General features: G+C 46.5%; 1 long non-coding RNA gene across 1 annotated transcript in view; it reads left to right on the top strand.

Moving 5' to 3' along the window:
• The first annotated feature begins 2,919 nt into the window (after positions 1-2,919).
• The window catches only part of LOC122459921, a 90,068-nt gene continuing 73,771 nt past the window's right edge, over positions 2,920-19,216 (top strand). The window contains exons 1-2 of the long non-coding RNA XR_006280906.1: positions 2,920-2,954; positions 3,251-3,368. This is a non-coding gene — a long non-coding RNA (uncharacterized LOC122459921). The remainder of the gene's footprint in view (positions 2,955-3,250; positions 3,369-19,216) is intronic.

The raw sequence follows: 19,216 nt of genomic DNA, 5'->3' as shown, positions 1-19,216 counted from the left end.
ATGATTTTAAGAAAAGGAAGGAGCTGGGGGATGGCTACAAACAATGGGGCAAGTTCCCCAGATGGAAGCGAGCAGCTTCCTGCCCCCAGTTTCTTGGACCCAGATGGGCAGGGGATGCCTGGGTGTGTTTGGGACCATCCCTTGTCTGGGTGTTGGGGGCCTGGAGGAGCTGGGTGAGGAGAGAGCTAGGAGTCAGGACTCCTGGGTTCTCTCCCTGGCTCTGGGAGGGGAGCGGGAGGTAGTGGTTAGAGCAGGGGGAGCCAGGGTTCCTGGGTTCCATCCTCTGCTTTGGGAGGGCAGTGGGTTAAAACAAGGGGGGATGGAAATCATGACTCCTGGGCTCCATTTCCAGCTCCTCCACAGACTTGTTATATGGCTTGAGTGAGTGGCTTATGGAAAGAACCTCCCCCAACCCTGCATGTAACCGGTGGGATGAGGAGAAAGCTGAGGTCTCCGGGTGGGGCACAGGGGGGACAGGAGTGAACGGAGGGCAGGACCTTGAGGGAAGAGGTGGAGCAGGGGGCAGGGCCCCAAGGGGAGGGGCCGGAGCAGAAATTGGAAAGTTGGCAACCCTAGCCAGAGGAGAGCAACAAAAATGATAAAAGGCTCAGAAAACCTTGCCTGTGAGGAATGGTTAAAAAAACAACGGGGCCTGTTTGGTTTTGAGAAATGAAGACTGAGGCTGGGGGTCCATAGTTTTCAAATCTGTTAATGGCTGTCAGAAAGAAGATGGTGATCAATTGTTCCCAGCGTCCACTGAAGGTAGGACAAGAAGTAACGGGCTTAATTTGCAGCAAGGGAGATGTAGGTTGGATATTAGGAAAACTTTCTGACTCAATCAATCATTCAGTGGCACCGTTGCTTTTTCCAGAGCATGGTCTCTGCACCAATGAGTTCTTTGATGGCTGCTGAGTCCAATGCGTGAGTGACAGCCCTGCCCACAGGTAGGGCACATCCACGCACAAGCAGTGCTCTGAATCCGAGCCGGCGATTCTTTCCTCCTCTGACGCCAGTCGTCACAAAGCTTGATCCAGTCCACCTCGCCACGCCTCACTCCATCTACAAGCTGACTCCGCACGCCCAGGGTCGTTAAGCTCTGGAATTGGCTTCCACGGGAAATTGTGGAATCCCATCATTGAAAGTTTTTAAGAATAGGTTAGACAAACACCCGCTGTGGATGATCTAGGTTTACTTGGTCCTGCCTTAGTGCAGGGGGCTGGAATTTATGACTTTTTAAGGTCTCTTCTGTCCTTGCATGTCTATGGTGCTGTGATTGTAAGGCAAGGTTCAGAGTGGCAGGGTCTCAGGGAGTTTGCTGTTGAGGTGGACAGGGAGCTGACCCACAGTTTAAGTCCCAGCAAAACTCTCCCTTGCTGAGGCAGAGGGTAACCCGATGGCTTACAATGCTGTGTGCCCTGAGGAGAATGTCAAACGGATGTTGTCGGGTGATTGAATGAATTTGAAAATCCAGCCACTTAGTTACCTTAGGGGAGCAGTCCCCAAACTTTTGAGGGTCAGGCCCCCTTTATCCCTGTCTGCACCCCCCTTCGCCTCTTAGAGCTGGGGCCAGGAGCGGGGCTTTGGCACTGGATGTGGCGGGGGCATGGACAGGGGTAAGGGGGATGAGGCTGGGGCCACAGCTGGGGGTGGGGCTGAGGCTGGAAGCGGGGTCAGGAGTGGGGCCATGGCCAAAGGCCGAGGCTGGGGGCAGGGGCGGGAGTGGGGGCCAGTCAGACTGCGGTGGGGGCCAGACCCATGGCCAGGTGTGGCTCCACTCCCAGACCCACCTCCAGCCTTGGCCTAGGGTTGGGAACGGAGCCACAGCCAGTGGCCAAACTGGGGGTGGGGCTGCGGGCAGAGCCACACCGAGGCTGGGGCTGGGGCCAGGCATGGGGCTTGGAGCCAGAGATGCGGCTGGAGGAGGGACCAGAGCAGGGCTGGGGTGGGTGTGGGGAGGGGCTGGGTGGCGCTCCTTCCCTGCCCCCATGGAGGCTGGCCTGGGTCCCACTGTGCCCCACAGTTTGGGGCCCTCTGCCTTAGGGTATGTTTACACTACAATCAAAGGTGTGAGTACAGCTCAGGTAGGCATACGCACGCTAGCTATAATGTCACTAACCATAGCAGTGAAGAGGTGGGTGCAAGTCTCCCGAGAACCCAGGGTATGTACTCTCATTCCCATCCTACACCAGGGTCCATGCCGCTGTGTCTTCACTGTGGTTTTTAGCCATACCAGCTAGATTAAAGCTAGTGCAGGTATGTACTCACGCCTCTGATTGCACCATAGACGTACCCTTTATCTTCATCCTGACCACTCTGCGCTGAGGGACAAGGAGCTGGAGCAGGGAGCGGGGCCATCCCTGTGAGACAGGAGACCCCAGTGAGGTTCACCCTCCATGAAGAACACTGACACTGAGCTCCCCCAAGATGCAGCGTGACAGCGATAACTCTGGTAAGGAGTCACTAAGGAAAATGTTAAGAGTATCTAAAGCTGCTTTATCCATACCCCCACAAGGAGAGGCTGACTTGAGAGGAAAAATTGAGATGCCTCAGACAGAGATGAAGCAGCCCTCTCTGGACCATCCGGCCACTAGTGAGGTTATCTACATCAGAAGCCTATTGTCCTTACTGCCAATGGAGAAAACTGGCATGATGGTGAGAGTGAGAAATGAAACCAACTGTCCCAGAACCATCTGGAAGGGAATGAAGTTGGCACAATTGTACAGGACAGAAAGTGTTGACAATCCCACCATAGGTACCCATCAGAGGCTGGCTGGCCCTTTAAGGCAGGCAAGGCTCAGCCTTACTTGTGACCAGCTAGCCCCTAGCTGATGGAGATACTGCACTTATTGATAATTAGTGACCCCAGCTGCAGGGAATCAGGAAGAACTACTTACATAGAGCTGGCAGCTCTGTCTAGAGGAAGAGATGGTAGAGAAGGCAGAAATCTCTTGCAGGTAGGAGGACCTACAGGGAGAAGACTGGTGGGGGAACTCCTGTGCTAGAGTATGCAAGGAGCAGGGAGATCCCTAGGGGAATTTGCTAGGGTCTCTGGGGAAGGGAAGCAGTGAGGGAAATCCTGTTAAGATGAGAGACAACAAAGGAAGACCTCTGCAGGAGCAGGGTAGGTTCCTGAGGGGTGGCCCTGAGGAAGGGTTGTAAAAGCATTTCAGTGGAGCCCAGGAGGGGCAGAAGAACTATTATTTGAGTATTTAGCTTGGACTTTCAGCTGGACCTTTTGTTACCTTGGAAGGAGAGTGTACCTTGTGACTTGGCTTGAGGTCTGAGCCACAGAAGACCCAGCCAGAGGCAAACAGCCTGCAGGAGGTGCTGGAGACAAGGGCTCCTGACACAAGAGGGTGCTATGGGTGGTGAGTATGCTACCTTACAGTACCTTAATATAGGGCCCAATTCTCAACTGGTGTAAAATATCATTGCTCATCTGAAGTCAGTGGAGCCCTGAGAATTTAAACTAGATGAGGATCTGGCCCTAGGTAGCTAAATGGGCTCTAAGCATTTTGAAAATCATTTATTTAGGTGCCTAAATGGGAGCTGCTGGTCACAATCGCTTTTGAAAAATCTGGCCTGGAGTCTTAGCCAGTCTCTCCTTCTCCCAGGCAATCTAAACGCATTATGTTGGGTTTGGTTTCAAAGTGAATAGAGGTTAGATTTTTTTTTTTCCCTCAAAGTCACCTGTGTGATTCGGGGAGCATAAGCTCATTGACTCTTGCATAAGACACGGGGATCTGAGTGACATAGGTGCTTTTGAAAATCCAACTCTAGTGGGTTATAGATAAAAAAAAAAAAAAAAAAAAAAAAAATCTTTCCATTGACTTCCATGGAAGCAGAATCTTTTAGCATCATGTGGATAAAGATGTGTCTGTGATATTGGAGAAAGATATTTGCACTTTTCTCTGGGAACTAGAGAGATTGAAAAAATATATATCGATCAAAGATCTCTGGGGTAGGGACCATCTTTTGTTGTGTGTACAATGGTGCCCTGATTGGAGCTCTGTGCTACTGTAATATAAATAAGCAAATAATAACAAATGCCCCTTTATCATAACTTGGACCCCAATCCTGTTAGCATTTATGCCCATGGCTGACATCACATACACGCATAGCTGAGATGGTACCAGGATCAGAGCTGTACATAAGGGTCTGCATGAGCTGGTCCTTAATTCTGATAGCTACTCATGAATTGTAAGTAATATCTGTTCTCAAAGGTGGCAATTTCTTGACCACCTTGATTATTGAATGTTGGTAGCATGCGGTAGAATGGCATTCCTTGTTTGTTCCCTTCCCCCCCCCCCACACACACACATTGAATCTGTGTGAATTGAACAGCCATGATGACAGAGAGAGCTATATTTTCCCCCCTTATATATTTACTTATCTGTGGTGTTAAGTGTTGTTGTGATAAAAGCTTGGGTGGTTTCTACTTAAAGCCATAAATAAAAAACCTCTGAAATACAGAGTTCAGGCAGTTTCTCTCCTCTTCTGTTTGATCTCTTAGGACAATAAGGTCTTGCTGAGGCAGGGACTGTCTCTTGCTGTGTGTTTGTACAGTATGTAGCACGATGGGGCCGTGATTTTGATGTGTCCTCAAAGCTCTATGGTAATACAAGCTTTCACTTATTGTGTGTATTGCTGCTGCTACCTGCAGGGACCTGTCTACAGTTCAGACTGGAATTTCTGTGCTGCTCAGGGGTTTGCTCCATCTGTTCTCCCTTCCCTCATAGTTTCTTCATCTGTTTCATTCCTTATCTGTCCCCCTCATCCCCTTTCCCTTGAGTGTCCCCTCTCTTTTCCCTTTTCTTTCCATTTAGTTGGTTCCCTCCTAACTAACCCCACTCTTTTTTTTTTAAAGAGGGGGGTGGAGACTAACCTGCTGTCTGCTGCCATCACATTTTCACTTTGCCCCTTCCCCTGCCCTGTGTGTCATACAAACTAAATGGAAGCATGTTGGGACCCCTTCTTGGTTGTCCCTTAAGCATTACCCCAACAAACACTATCAATAATAAGTACCTATCCTGCAGATAGAGATAGGAGTCTGATCTGCAGAACGAATAATCCAGCATCTCTCATAAATAACAAGAATTGCATTTATTAGGTGCTGATGTGCTCAGTCTCATACAAGACACAAAAGTTAACCCAGTTAATGCTTTTTAGAACCCAGTTCCTTAACAAACTCGGCATAACTCCATCTGGAGTACTGTGTCCAGTTTTGGGCCCCACACTACAAGAAGGATGTGAAAAAAAAATTGGAAAATGTCCAGCAGAGGGCAACAAAAATGTTTAGGGGACTGGAACACATGACTTATGAGGAGAAGCTGAGGGAACTGGGGTTATTTATTCTGCAGAAGAGAAGAATGAGGGGGGATTTGATAGCTGCTTTCAACTACCTGAAAGGGGGTTCCAAAGAGGATGGATCTAGACTGTTCTCGGTGGTAGCAGATGACAGAACAAGGAGTAATGGTCTCAAGTTGCAGTGCGGGAGGTTTAGGTTAGATATTAGGAAAAACTTTTTCACTAGGAGGGTGGTGAAGCACTGGAATATGTTACCTAGGAGGAGGTGGAATCTCCTTCCTTAGAGGTTTTTAAGGTCAGGCTTGACAAAGCCCTGGCTGGGATGATTTAGTTGGGGATTGGTCCTGCTTTGAGCTCCTGCTCCTGAGGTCCCTTCCAACCCTGATACTCTATAAATGTCTTCTCTTAGTGGGGGCATTTAGGTACCAGCCATCTTGGTGGTATTCTCTAAACAGAGAAGTAAAATTCTCAACATTTCTTCCTGGCTTCATAATCTGTGGTAGTACCATATACAATATCCATGAGCTTTATGGTACCACAGTCCTTAAAGGGGCCAGATTTTTACAATGGCTCAGGCCCTTCTCTGCCCCAGCAGCTTCCATTATGATCCTTATGGCCACATTTTGAAAAAAGCTCAGCGCCCAACATGCTGAGCTCATTTGAAAATCTGACCACTTCTTCAGGTGCCTAAATTGGCATGGAGCACTTCTGAAACTTTGGCCCTGCACGGTATTCAGCAGAAGGTAGGAAGTGGTTGGGCAAAAATAGGTACACTGGGTGAGATTTTTCTTAAGTGGATTTGTCACCGAACTGCCATGGAATTTTGATGGGAGCTAGGCACAACACAAAGGTGTGTTGTGGTGTGTGTGTGGGGGGGGCTTTTTTTTTTAAATCGCACCAGTTATTGAGCCTGACTTGCACTTTCAGTGGGATGCAAAGGGACCTTAGAGTAAGCGTTAAAGGGCCTTGAAGCGAGCATGAATTGCAGGTACATCTCCATTTAAGTCTCCTTCATACTGCCCTAGCGTAAATAAGAATTAGGCCCAGTAACTCCCAGGGGACTCATCAGGAGGCTAACTACTACATGCCCTCCCCTGAACACTTACCTCTGCTGGGATGGGGGTGAGGTAACTAACCATGCACAATTTCCCAAAGCTGGGTTTGCAGAAATCACCCTCCTCCATCTGGCTTCCAAGGAGCCAGCTCTGCCCTTCAGGCATGGAGTCAAGGACTGCAGGAAGTGTTGACTATCTGGTCTGTAATTAAAAGAAAGGTACTTACAATAACCTCTCCATATCCTTTATGCTCTCCCCCAGGATCATTTAACTGACTAATTTGGACAGCCTAGACAACAAATGACGACTTGGTCTCCTCTTTCTACAACTCTGTAAACATAATCCCCGATTGATTGGCCTCTAATACATCAGACCTAAATGAAAAATTAATTAGATTGGCTACAACCCTGAAGTGAGCACTTTACCACTTTGTTGTTTTGTCCATTTGATCCTTTCTCCTTTTGATTTATGGGCAAAGGAAAGAAAGCGGGGGTGGGAGGGGGAAAGGAGGAGATTAGTACTAGATGTCATCTGAAGTCCATATGACAGTTTTCATGAAAGCAGAGCCCTGTCTCCGGTAAGCAAAGGAATAAAAGTAGCAGTAACCACCTCCCAGGACTGCTTTGAGTGTTCACTGCACTGTTAAGATGGGAACACGTAGACAGATGAGCTTTTTTTGCCCTCTTGTCTTCCTCTAAGCCCAAGTGTTAAATAAGGTCATTTAGGTGCCGCTAAGATCTTTAGCCACCACCTAAATTCCCTAGGCACCTCACGTTATGCTGGCAAAATCCCCTATGTTCCCCAAGTTTCCATTGGTGGGCATCACACAGCTGTGTAAATCCTTATGCCACCAAGCTACTTGGCGCCCTAGCTCAAGCTTAAACCCCAGCAGGATTCAAAGACTAGGCATTCCCCCACTGATCTGACACCTGAGCTCTGACATGGATCTAGCCCTTCACCTCTGTCTTTCCTCTCCCACTCTTTGTCTGTCTAGTCTACGGAGATTAAAGACTGTACAGGGCAGGGGTTGTCTCTTATTACATGTTTGTACAGTGCCTGGTATCATGGAGCCCATAACCACTACAGTAATACCAGTAATGGAACTAAATTATAAATCCAAGATTATGATCTGGGACACACACAGACGATTTTTTTCAGAAGTGGCCTATAATCTAGGGTATACCATCTGCTGCGCACAATTGCCCACACGTGTATATGCAAACTGGTATTTGTATGAGTAAATGTGGTAAAGTGTTCCATTACTGCATTGGCTCGCATAAATGGTGTAATTCCATGCCCTTTCTTGCACGAGCAAAACCTGTGTATGGAAAACTAGAGGAGGACTTGCAACTGGCTGGATATTTGTTCAACACATTAACCTAGATAGTTGAGAGAGGCCAGATGCTGGGTTTGAGGATTGCAGTGTGCTTAGTAAATCCTGAGGTTGTGGTGTAATGGAGTAATTTCATGTTGCCTTATTCATATGAGTAGCCCAATTTAGTTGAGTGGGCTTACTAAAATAAGTAAGTAAAGTGATGAGGATGCAGCCCCTTGTGGGGATATATGACCGCATGTTCTGAATGTCGGAATAATCGTAATGCCCCATAGCCTTGGCATAGCTTAAAAAAATGACATGGTTTCTCTAGATTGCTGTTTGTAACCTGTACACACCCTTCACTAGGGCTGTTACTAGAGCAGTGGTCAGATCCTTCCAGTCTAACTCCTGGCGACTCCCACTGTTCCTTCCAGCAGAGTGCTATGGCTTGGGATTTGTTCTTGGAAATGTAAAGAGACCAGGAAGGAGATGGCTTTCAACCTGTCTTCCAATGTGCCCTGTGCTGGGCAACTCCTCATGTGAGATCAATTGTCTTCAGCTGGCAGGATGCTAGCAACTCTGGAACACACATGTGGTAGGACAGAATTGCTCTGAAAATAGAGGATCTCAAAAGCCAGCAGTACCATGACTGCTAGTAGTTGTGATTGCTGGTGTCAAGGTATAACTCTACCTGGGCAATCAGCCAGTCTTTGACACTAATACTCAGCATTCATCTTCTAGTGGTCAGCCAGTGTGTCCATGCTGTAGTGCTAACAATAGCGCTGGTGGGACAATGCCTCCCTGCCCACCCAGGTTAAATCAGTTAGTGCCTTGGGGCTTAGCTGTTTGTAATAGAGCTAGGCATTGAAATGGTACTAATTTTAATAGGGAAGCATCTGTGGTGGTGATGGGTATGGTAGATTTGTAAGTGTATTTAATACAGGAGAGGCAATATGCAGACAGGGCACTGAACAGCGCCTCAGACTTTCTATGCCCAGCCCTGCCACTGGCCTCCTGCGTGACCGTGGACAACTTGCTTGCCCTCTTTGTGCCTCAGTTTCCCTGCCTGGGTAATAGGGATAATGATACTGACCTCCTGTAAAGTTCTTTGACACCTACTGGTGGTGGAAAAATCTATATAAGGTAGAGGGATGATGATGGAGAGCTGCTGGGTGCTTTTGAAACATTGACCAGTATTGTTGCCGGCACAGAGTGTCCGAGGCAAGCAACAGCAGGGTTCGTTGATCGGTGTGCGTCGTGCCAATTACCACAATGGGGTGGAGAAGCAGAGAGTTTATTTGAAGCGTCAAATATGGCACAGGGAGACTGAACTGTCTCATCCTGCACACCAAATGCAGATTACTTCATACAATTTATACCTATTTTTCACTCAGCTACATAAGCATATGTACCCGTTGCTCCGTACAATAGCGCAGCCAATCGTCTAAAGCAGCCAATTACATTTTTTTTTCTTTTTTTTCCATCAGCATTGTTCAAGCCTTACCTTATTTGGTCATACCTGAGTTACTATCTCACGGAGGCTATTGCTAAACATCCCCTTCCGTATCTGGTTACAGACCCATACATGCTCTTACAGCCAGCTGATACCGGTTTAGGCTAGCATTTTCTTGTGTAATTATGTTCGTTTGCCATTGCATAACCTCAGGGTTGCAGAAGGTTTACTATGGAGGAGCTTTGGCTTGCCTAGGTGTAGAGCAGGAGGGCTTCATCGACACTCGTGGTCTTCCATCCTCCCGAGTTACCTAGCATTATGCCCAGTGCCACCAACAGTCTGATATTGAATTATTGTTCAAAAAATCTTTTCCTTTGTTACTTGTTGAATACTCCAGTAGCCTATGTTGGTTGAGTACCAATCAGATATGTTGCATCACCACATGATCTCTCTCATTGAGAAGAGCATCTGGAGGCCCCCCCCCCCCAAAAAAAAAACAATGGCGTATCTTCTAGCTCCACTAGGCGTTCTATCATTCGGATCTTCCCAAAGTTAGACTACCAGTTTAAGACTCCTCACTTAGGATTGGAGACAAAGAATCTGAACTTTAAAAAGCCAGGAGCCATGGATAAACGAACAGAACATTATTAATTACAACTGGATTTTTGGAAAAGCCCAAGGCCCAGAAAAGCAGTTGATAAAAGTATCAGAATAGTAGTAAAAAACAAAACAAGCTTATGACCAAAGGGGAATAATGTGCTGCTAAATCATTGAAATGAGAAACGTTTTATATTATCTAAGAGTTATTAAAAAGTGAGGCCAAAAATCAAAATGAATCCCAAAGAGCAGTGATATATGATTGCATGAATTTTGTGCATTTTTTATGTTTAAAAGTAAAACTTCGGAGACAGGTTTAAAAATGGCATTGTTTGTAAATAGATCAGAAGGCCAGTACTCAAATTTGAACAAAGCAAGGCTGCTATGAACAGCTAGACTCTGATTCAGGAAAGCACTTAAGCATATGCTTAACCTTAAGCATGTATGCAAGTGCTTTTCTTAATAAGAATGCACATGTTTTCAGTGCTTTCTGGAAGCAGAGCCCTAATGGACAATGCACATGGGGCTGGATTCTGCAATCCTTACTCGGGCGAAGCTGTCTCAGACAACACTTTTCTCTCCTCTCCACAGCCTTGCTAGTAGTTCATATTCTGGACTGAATCCCACATATGCCAGTGAGAATCCTTTGTATGGCAAGGGTGCAGAATTTACATTGGATATCTGTGCAGCAGATGAATTGAATTTCACCTTCAGGCCCTAATGTTCTGGCCTGATTTTTTTTTTTTTGGGGAGGGGGGATTTTTGGGGAAATTGCATGCTGCATATTTGCTGTACATTCTACACAGATTTCCCTTCCCCCCCCCCCCACACACACTAAGGTCTTCAGTGGCTTTATCCTGCAAGGTGCTGAACAAAACTAGTCAAAACCTCTTTCTAAAACTTCTTCTTATAGGGGAAAAAAAATGTGGGTTCATTGAAACAGTTTTTCAAGTCCAGAATGGAATTCCAGATCAAAACCAGAGAGACCCACCTCAGAATAATCAGTTTTCTGGTACCTAGGGCACCCCCTTTCAGTGGGAGAGACCCAGATTCTAGTCCCTGTTCTAAATCATGTGGCTCAAGGACTTGACCCAAGCTTTCCTACATCCTAGGTGAGCCCTCTAACCACCTGTTTTTTGGCTATTCTGGAGGCTGTTGCTTGTTTCTCTCAATTTTTTGAAAGGCCTTGTTTTCAGTCTGCGGCCGAACAATAACAAATTTTTAAACCTTAACATTTGGGGTGGGATCTGAGTTACTACAGAGAATTCTTTCCTGCATATCTGGCTGGTGAATCTTGCCCACATGCTCAGGGTTTCAGCTGATCACCATATTTGGGGTCGGGAAGGAATTTTCCTCCAGGGCAGATTGGCAGAGGCCCTAGGGGTTTTTCGCCTTCCCGGCAGTATGGGGCACGGGTCACTTGCTGGAGGATTCTCTGCACCTGGAAGTCTTTAAACCATGATTTGAGGACTTCAGTAGCTCAGACATAGGTGAGAGGTTTATTGCAGGAGTGGGTGGATGAGATTCTGTAGCCTGCATTGCAGAGGAGGTCAGACTAGATCATAATGGTCCCTTCTGACCTTAATATCTGAGTCTATATCTGAGACTTTTTCACAAAAAGTAATTGTTTTCCAGCCAGGCCTGTTGCTGAGCACACTGGCCTGATCCAGCAAAGCACTTAAGCACCTGATTAACTATAAGCAATGAGACAACTTGTGGGGTAAGATGCTATTCAAGTGGAGTAAGGCTATCCAAATCTGGTCCTTTGTAAGTTGCACAGGATGGCTCTATGCTTGTGTAGTTTGTTTTTAAATGTGGTGTTTTTCCCAATTTGTTGGGTCTTTATGTAGAAGGCAAGGGGTGGTTCTGAGGACTTTGGGTGGGATTTTAGCACTGGGGAAGTTTAGTGGAAATCTCCCTGTTGACTTCAGTGGGAGCAGAGTTAGAGCATCACTGAACACTTGTTAGAAAATTCTAGCTTTAGCATTTTTTGTTGGGTAATGGGAGGGGTGTGTGCATGGTGGGAGTGAGCTTGGTATAAGTATTTGTTTTTCAGTTGGTCAGTGTGAACCCTTCACTTGTAGCAAGACTCATTTTACTTCACAAGTTGCCCCAGCAAACGCACTTGTGGTCGAAGCTGATGCTCAGTGTGAGGAAGGATAGCGCCGTCTGGCCTGCTGTTCATTTTACAGTTCAATTGTCTGGCCTGTGGATTTGTATCTCAGGGCACCTAAGTGATATTTATCAGGCTGTTGCATAGTTTTATGTGAAGAACACAATTTATTATTCTAATGCAACCTGTGAAAATTACAATAAAAAGCATGGGGAGGGTGGATTAATGTGTGAAGTGTGTGTGTGACAAATTTTATAGGAACAGAAAATGATACCATTTGAATCCATTCTGGGCAGCGACAGACTAATGAGAGTTGATCTGAACATAACCTAGTGCATTCTCAGTACACACTTACAATTATCTTCTGGTTCTTCTCAGAGGCAGCTACTTCCCAGCTCTGACTGATGTTTCTAGGGAGAAAGTCTCTGAATGCCTGCTCTGAAATAGATTACCCCTTTTTCTAAATGGAAGAGATTTTCTTGGGGAAGAAACAACTGCCTTTGGGAAGAGTAGTATATTTTAGGGCTTGTCTACATGATAGGGTGCTGTGCCCTATATGTAAGGGGACTGCTGCCCCCTTACTAACATTCAGTGGGAGTGTTTTGGTTGGCTAGCTCCCAGTACTAAAAGGGGAAAGATCTCTGGGAAATCAGGACCCTGAGACTGATAGTCCCCAGGAACAATGGGGAGAGGCCAATGCTCCTAGTCAGCCTGAATGACAGGGCAGACAGGCGAGTCAGGAGGCCAGGGAGGTTGTCTTCCGTGTGACCTGGATTTGCCTGGGTCAGACAGAGTGGGGCTGAGATAAGGAGAAAGCAGGGGCCCATGCTGAGCTGGGGAGCAGAGCCGTGCCAGATCCAGAAGGACCAGAAAAGCAGCCCAGAGAGAGCAGACCTCTGCTCCCAGGACAGGCTGCAGCAACCAGAGGCAGAGGGGCCAAAGAAGCAGCCCAGGGAGCTGGAGGCAGAGCAGCAGCAGTGCAGAGACAGAGTGGTGCAGCTGGGGCTGGAGCAGTCCAGAGCTGGGTGCAGTGAGCAGCTGGGGAGAGCGAGGGGGACCATGGGCAGCAGGCCCAGCACAGGGAGACGCCTTAGCCAGGAGGCTCTGCAGGCCAGCCTTGGATCATAACCCCAACAGGGTCGGGGCGACACTGGGAAGAAGGGTCCTACCACCTAGAGCCTGAGAGCGTGTGGCCGCCACCAGAGCAAGTGTCCAACCCACAGCATCCTGCAGCACAGCCAGGGCCTGAGAAGAAGGCTTGGGACTTACAAGGAACAGACTGAACTGCCCTGACGTTCCAGAGACACTGTTTGTGATGTTCCCTGCCACAGAGCGGGGTGATGCGTTTCCTTTAACCTTTCCCATTTTTCCTTATTCTTTTTTTAAAATTAATTGTTGATTAGATAACTTCCATTTGCTTTAAATGGTCAGTGGGTCAGAACAGCCCAGTGCAGAGAGAGCACCCCAGAATGGGGACACCCTAGCCCCTGTCCTAGGTGACCACAGCAGGGTTGGGGGTTGAGCCCTCCAGGAATCCTGGGCCCAGCCTTGTTGGGGTTACGAGGACTCTGCCAGACAGGAGAGTGGAAGGGGAGCCCTCAAGGTCAGGGAGGCCACTGGGTAAAGGAAGTGGGAGCAAGGACTCAGATCCTTTCGCTAGCCCACTTCACCAGGATAGTGCAGAAGCCAGAAATAGCAGGACTACTCCCCCACTTACATATAGGAGTGTGATTTCTAAAGCACACTCCTGTGCTGTTCACAATTTGTCCATGTAGATCCTCCTGATGCATGCTAAAGTTGCACTGCATCAGTTAGAAATCTCATCCCTGAAGAGCATGTTACCCAAGATGAGATGTAGAGAAGCCCTCAGATTTAGCAGGCCAGATTCATGTGTGGAATAATACCAGTGATGGATCTGGGCCTACATGCACAGGGTATAATACTTTTTGCATACCGTTAATACTTTAGCTGGAATCTTCCAAGGGGCTTACGAGATTTAATGAGGGGTAAGTCATTGGGAGTTTGAGGCACTCCATCTGGATGCCTCAAACATGTAGGTGCCTAATTCCCTTAGACCACATGGAAAATTCAAGCTCCTGGTTGGTTGATCTCCAGGTACCCAGGACTGAGAGTCCGCTTCCTTCAGTGAGAGGTAGACTTGTTCAGTTAAACGCAGGGCATCATCTCCCAGATGCCTGCAGTCTGCTAGCCACCCGGACAATCACTTCTGGGCAATGCCAGCCCTTATTTTGCCTTGCAGGGTAACAGTCAGTGTACCCCAGTCCCCAAGCACCTGTCATGTTTAGCCCCTTATCCACTGAACACTCCCAGTAATGCCAAGTCTGCTGTCCCCAAGGGAACAGAGTACGCACCAAGTAGAACGAGTCAGCTCAGGATCAGCTAATTTGTACCCAAATCCTTCCTTCACAAAATGGAATTTCTGTTCTCCACCTAGCTCTTATTTTAACCCCTTGAAGGGGGGAATTTTTACAAATGAATTGTTGAAGTTTTAACTGATATCAGTCCCATGCCTGAGGACTTCACCTTTTGTTCTCTTCTGAAGTCAATGGCAAAAGGACCCTAACTTCTCTAGAGTCCGAGTTTCTCTCTCGGCCTCTGGGGAATGTGAGATGTCAGATTAAGTGTTAAAATATTTTAAGCTTGTTCTTTTAACCCTTGAATGTGGCTCAACAGTATGCGAAGAAAAAGGCAGAAATTCCTAAGGAAAAATTCCAGCAAATATTTACATAAATAAAATCTTAGAAATGTAGGACTGGAAGGGACTTTGGTCCTCTAGTCCAGTCCCCTGCACTCAAGGCAGGGCTAAGTAGTGACTAGACCGTTCCTGACAGATGTCTGTCTGTCCTGTTCTTAACCTCCAATGATAGAGATTCCACAAACTCCCCAGGCAATTTGTTCCAGAGTTTAACCACACTGATGGGAAGTTCTTTTCCTAATGTCCAACCTAAGCTTCCCTTGCTGCAGTTTAAGCCCATTGCTTTTTGTCCTATCTTTGGGTAAGAAGCAATTTTTCTCCCTCCTCCCTTGTAACAACCTTTTATGTACTTGAAAATTTATGTCCCCTCTGTCTTGTCTTCACAGATTAAACACACCCAATGTTTTCAATCCTCCCTCATAAGTCTCAAGCAGAAGTGATCTCTCTCCTGCTATCCATCTCCACCCTCTGACAAACAGACTAGGGACACCATTCCTTACCCATCCTGGCTAATAGCCATTAATGGACTTAACCTCCATGAATTTATCTTGTTCTCTTTTTAAACCCTGTTATAGTCCAAGCCTTCACAACCTCCTCAGGCAAGGAGTCGCACAGGTTGACTGTGCGCTGCATGAAGAAGAACTTCCTTTTATTTGTTTTAAACCTGCTGCCCATTAATTTCAGTTGGTGGCCCCTAGTTCTTATATTATGGGAACAAGGAAATAATTTTCCTTATTCACTTTCTCCACACCACTCATGATTTTGTATATCTATCATATCCCCTCTTAGTTTCCTCTTTTCCAAGCTGAAAAGTCCTAGCCTCTTTAATCTCTCCTCATATGGGACCTGTTCCAAACCACTAATCATTTTAGTGGCCCTTTTCTCAACCTTTTCTAATGCCAAGATATTTTTTTTGAGATGAGGGGACCACATCTGTACACAGTATTCAAGATGTGGGCGTACCATGGATTTGTATAAGGGCAATAAAATATTCTCCATCTTATTCTCTCCCCTTTTTAATGATTCCTAACAACCAGTTTGCTCTTTTTGACTGCCACTGCATACTCGGTGGACATCTTCAGAGAACTATACATGATGATTCTCAGTGATTCAGCCATTTCCAAGAAGGAGGCTAATGAAAAATTCATTGTTTTACTCGTATGAAACTGTAGTGAGAAATTCTTTAAGAAGCTCTCACCCCATGGTTTGGAAGCAGGGATTTGAAATCTGGAGGGGTGTGGCAAGCACCAGACCTAGTGGGGAGGCAAAGGAAGTAGGCTGGAACAAGGAGCCCAGGAAGGGAGACAGGGACTGGTAGCCAGAAGGGATGGGGAAGTGGGGTGTGTGGGTTACTGGAAGGGGGGGGAAGAAGAGAAACAGATTAGATGGAGAGGTGAAAGGTAGGCATTAGGACTGGCTGGGCAAGGACATGAGGGCAAGGAGCTGTTGGTGTTGGGGGGAGAACTTGGAGTAGCTAAGCAAGGGGATTGGTGGGATGAGATACCTGAGGATTGGAAACTGGGACTACCTAAGTGAGGAGAATGGGACTGGGGTTCTCACTAGTCCAAACTTCTCTCCAAAGCCTGGAAAGGAATCCAAGCTTCAAAATCTTACCATTCCTCTGATATCAACAAACATCTGTGAAACTCGCTAGCAAAGTGTCGCTTCTCCCCCTAGCGCTGGTCCACGCAGTGGATGACAACCTACTACTGCTATCAGTCACTCCATTAGCTTAAGTGGCATAGGTTGGTGTGGTGGAGTCATGTTTTCTAGTCCTTTAATCATTTTTGTTGCTCTTCTCTGAACTTTCTCCAATTTGTCAACATTTTTCTGAAATGTGGTGCCCAGAACTGGACAGGATACTCCAGCTAAGGCCTTATCAGCGTGGAGTGGAGTAGAAGAACTACTTCTCATGTCTTGTTTACAATGTGCTGCTGATGCATCCCAGAATGCTGTACATGCTTAGCTTTGTCTGAGTGGCGATGCTGAAGTGGGCCTAGTCATGCGCTTAAAATTAAGCGTGTGTATGTGTGTGGGCGGGGGGTTGAACACCTGTGATCAGTCATCCCTAACCTGCTGCACCTGTTAGGCCTGGGGTGGGCCCTTTAGAGGGAGGAACCCCATGCAGTAGGGTGGTACCTGGAAGTACACAGAGGTAGGGCTGCCAGACTGGGGACCTGTGGTATGAACTGATATATGGCTTGAGAATGCTGCCCACCCAAGCCCTCTGAGGGAAAGAAGACAGGCTGGTCTGGATTTCCACAATGTCACTGTAAGATTTGGTCTTGGGCTTAACAGGATGTAGTAAGCTGTCTTGCAGGGAGTAGGTCTTAGCCCCCACAACACTTAAGAATATCGGCACCTTCTTCTCTTCTGTAACGTCATTTGCACTAACAAAACGCTCAGTATACACGTGCCCATTGCACTACAGTCTCCTCAAAAGGTTCCAGTGGCCCCAGAAGCATAGCCATGGTTTTAGTTTCAGGTTTCGCAGTCAGGGCCAACAAGCCAGTTCTCGCCCACTGCCAACAGCCACAAGATTTTGGCAGGTTTTTTTTTTTTTTCCTACCTCGACAGTTACTTCCTTCTGTTGCTGGGGCAGCACAAGGATCCCATCCTTGTCGCCACTTTGCTGCCCCCAAGGATACAACAGTTTTAGGAAGAAATCACTCGAGAGAGCTGTGAGCCATGAAAGCGGCCATCTATTTTCCACACACTGAACTAACCAAAGCAGCCAAAACTGGCTGGGCTATCGCCTAATAATCGAACTCAGTTGCCATAGCAACAACAAGGGGCTATTACCACGACAACCAAATACACAACAGCTGGTTTCTCTCAAGCACGCACATGCTCAGGAAACCACCTGACAGTCTGTCCACCTATTGTCTGTCATCAAGCAGCCAGGCCACTTTCCATCTTCCATTTTTGGTCAGGGTTGTTGCAAAGATTGCAGTGAGAACTCTAGCACTTAGAAATCCTGGATCTCCTTGACCCCATGTTAATCTGGGTGCAGATGCAAGTACAACACAGAGGTCGTGTAGCTTACCTTGATCAATGGTCCCCCTCCCTAGCAGATTAAAAAAAAAAAGTCATCAGATGTATTGCAGACCATAGTTGGAGTGAAAGGAGCTGCCCTGGACTGGGTCTGTTCGCTTCTTAGTGAGTGTTCTCAAAGGGTGGTGCAGTGACTTATCTCTGGGATTGTTCTCATGTGTGGATCCAGAGAAACGTGGGTTCTCCCCTCCAGCTCAGTGAGTGCATGGGGGGCCATTCAGAAGGCTAGTGAAGAAACTACAGTCTCTTCAGAACGCCAGTGCCATCCAGCTCTAGAGCTGTATCTCGTCTGACTCGGCCAGCGACGATGCCTGGCTGAGAAAGGAGCATGGATGATGTCTAGCTGACTCAAGCCCCCTCTAGACAAAACTGAAGAGATGCTGGTACGTTGAGGGACTCACCTGGAAGAAATGGCAGATGGGCAAGTAGTCAGGGGGAGCTGAGGGCTAAATTTCTTTCTCTTTGAAAATCCAAGCTATAACACCTTGAGCTTGTTGAAATATTAGCCTGAAATTTTATGAATTGACAAATAGCCTTTTTCTAGATAACTTCTCGTCAAAATTTAACTTTTTTCCATGATTTTTGACTCATTGGAATAGTTATAGAAACTCTTTATTTATAGAAGACTAGGTTTTAGTAAAACCTTCTAGTCATTTCAATGTTTGGTTTTTTTTTTATTAAATTCTGAAAAATGAAGGGTCCATTTTGAACCTGGTGAAATGAAGAAACTGACACTTTGATTTTGGGGCAGGAGGGGAATTGTTTTCCCTCCCCATTTTTTTTTCAATTGGCTCTAACAAGCATACTTCATTCCTGAATAAGCATTTAAAAAAAAATAAAAATGTCTTTATTGGTAGGCCATGTGGTGTTTACTGAATGATTAGAAAGAAGAGAACATAGTAGGAACAGTAAGTATACTGCACTTTGCATACTTCAGCTTGAGAGTTTTTTTTTCCCCAGTGGTAATTAACATTTAACTCGTCTCAAGATTTACAAACATTAAATGCCATTAAGCACTCCATGGCAAGAGCCTCTTAGAAGCTAGTATAACTTTGGATGCATGTATTGCTGACATTCAGAACAATCTTGTCACTTAAATGGCACTCAATTCACTTAAAACTACAGTGATTATGGAAGGAACTGCAAGTAGCATCATACATGATTACACTGTGATTATCACAGGCACAGTGTAAACTACTACTATTGCTGTCTCACAACTGCCAGTTTGCAAAAATCTTGAGGACTGGAGCACATGGCTCATTAGAGAAACTTTTACCTTTGTACCCTGCCGACGACACATTCAGTGCTTCTAGTATGTTTTGCCTGACCCGAGAGAGAACTCTCTGGGGGCCAGGTGTGTTTCTCTTCTTGACAAATGTGGGGCAGGCAGAACTTGACCAGTCACTTCTCTCATGGGTGCTGGTGTAGAACACAAGTTCTTCTAGTTCCTGTGGATGGGGTTCTACTGTGTGTCCTTGAGGGTGGTGACACATCCAAGCAGGTCTGATTCCATACAGGAGAAAGATGATCCTCCTACACACAGCCAGCATGTTACAAATCCATGACCTCTGAAAGAGCCAAGTAACACAGGAGCATCCTGTTGCCT

This window comes from Dermochelys coriacea, chromosome 4 (assembly GCF_009764565.3).
Source record: "Dermochelys coriacea isolate rDerCor1 chromosome 4, rDerCor1.pri.v4, whole genome shotgun sequence".
Lineage (NCBI taxonomy): Eukaryota > Metazoa > Chordata > Testudines > Dermochelyidae > Dermochelys > Dermochelys coriacea.
Note: the sequence above shows the minus strand (reverse complement) of the source record. Positions and strands in the feature narration are given on the sequence as shown.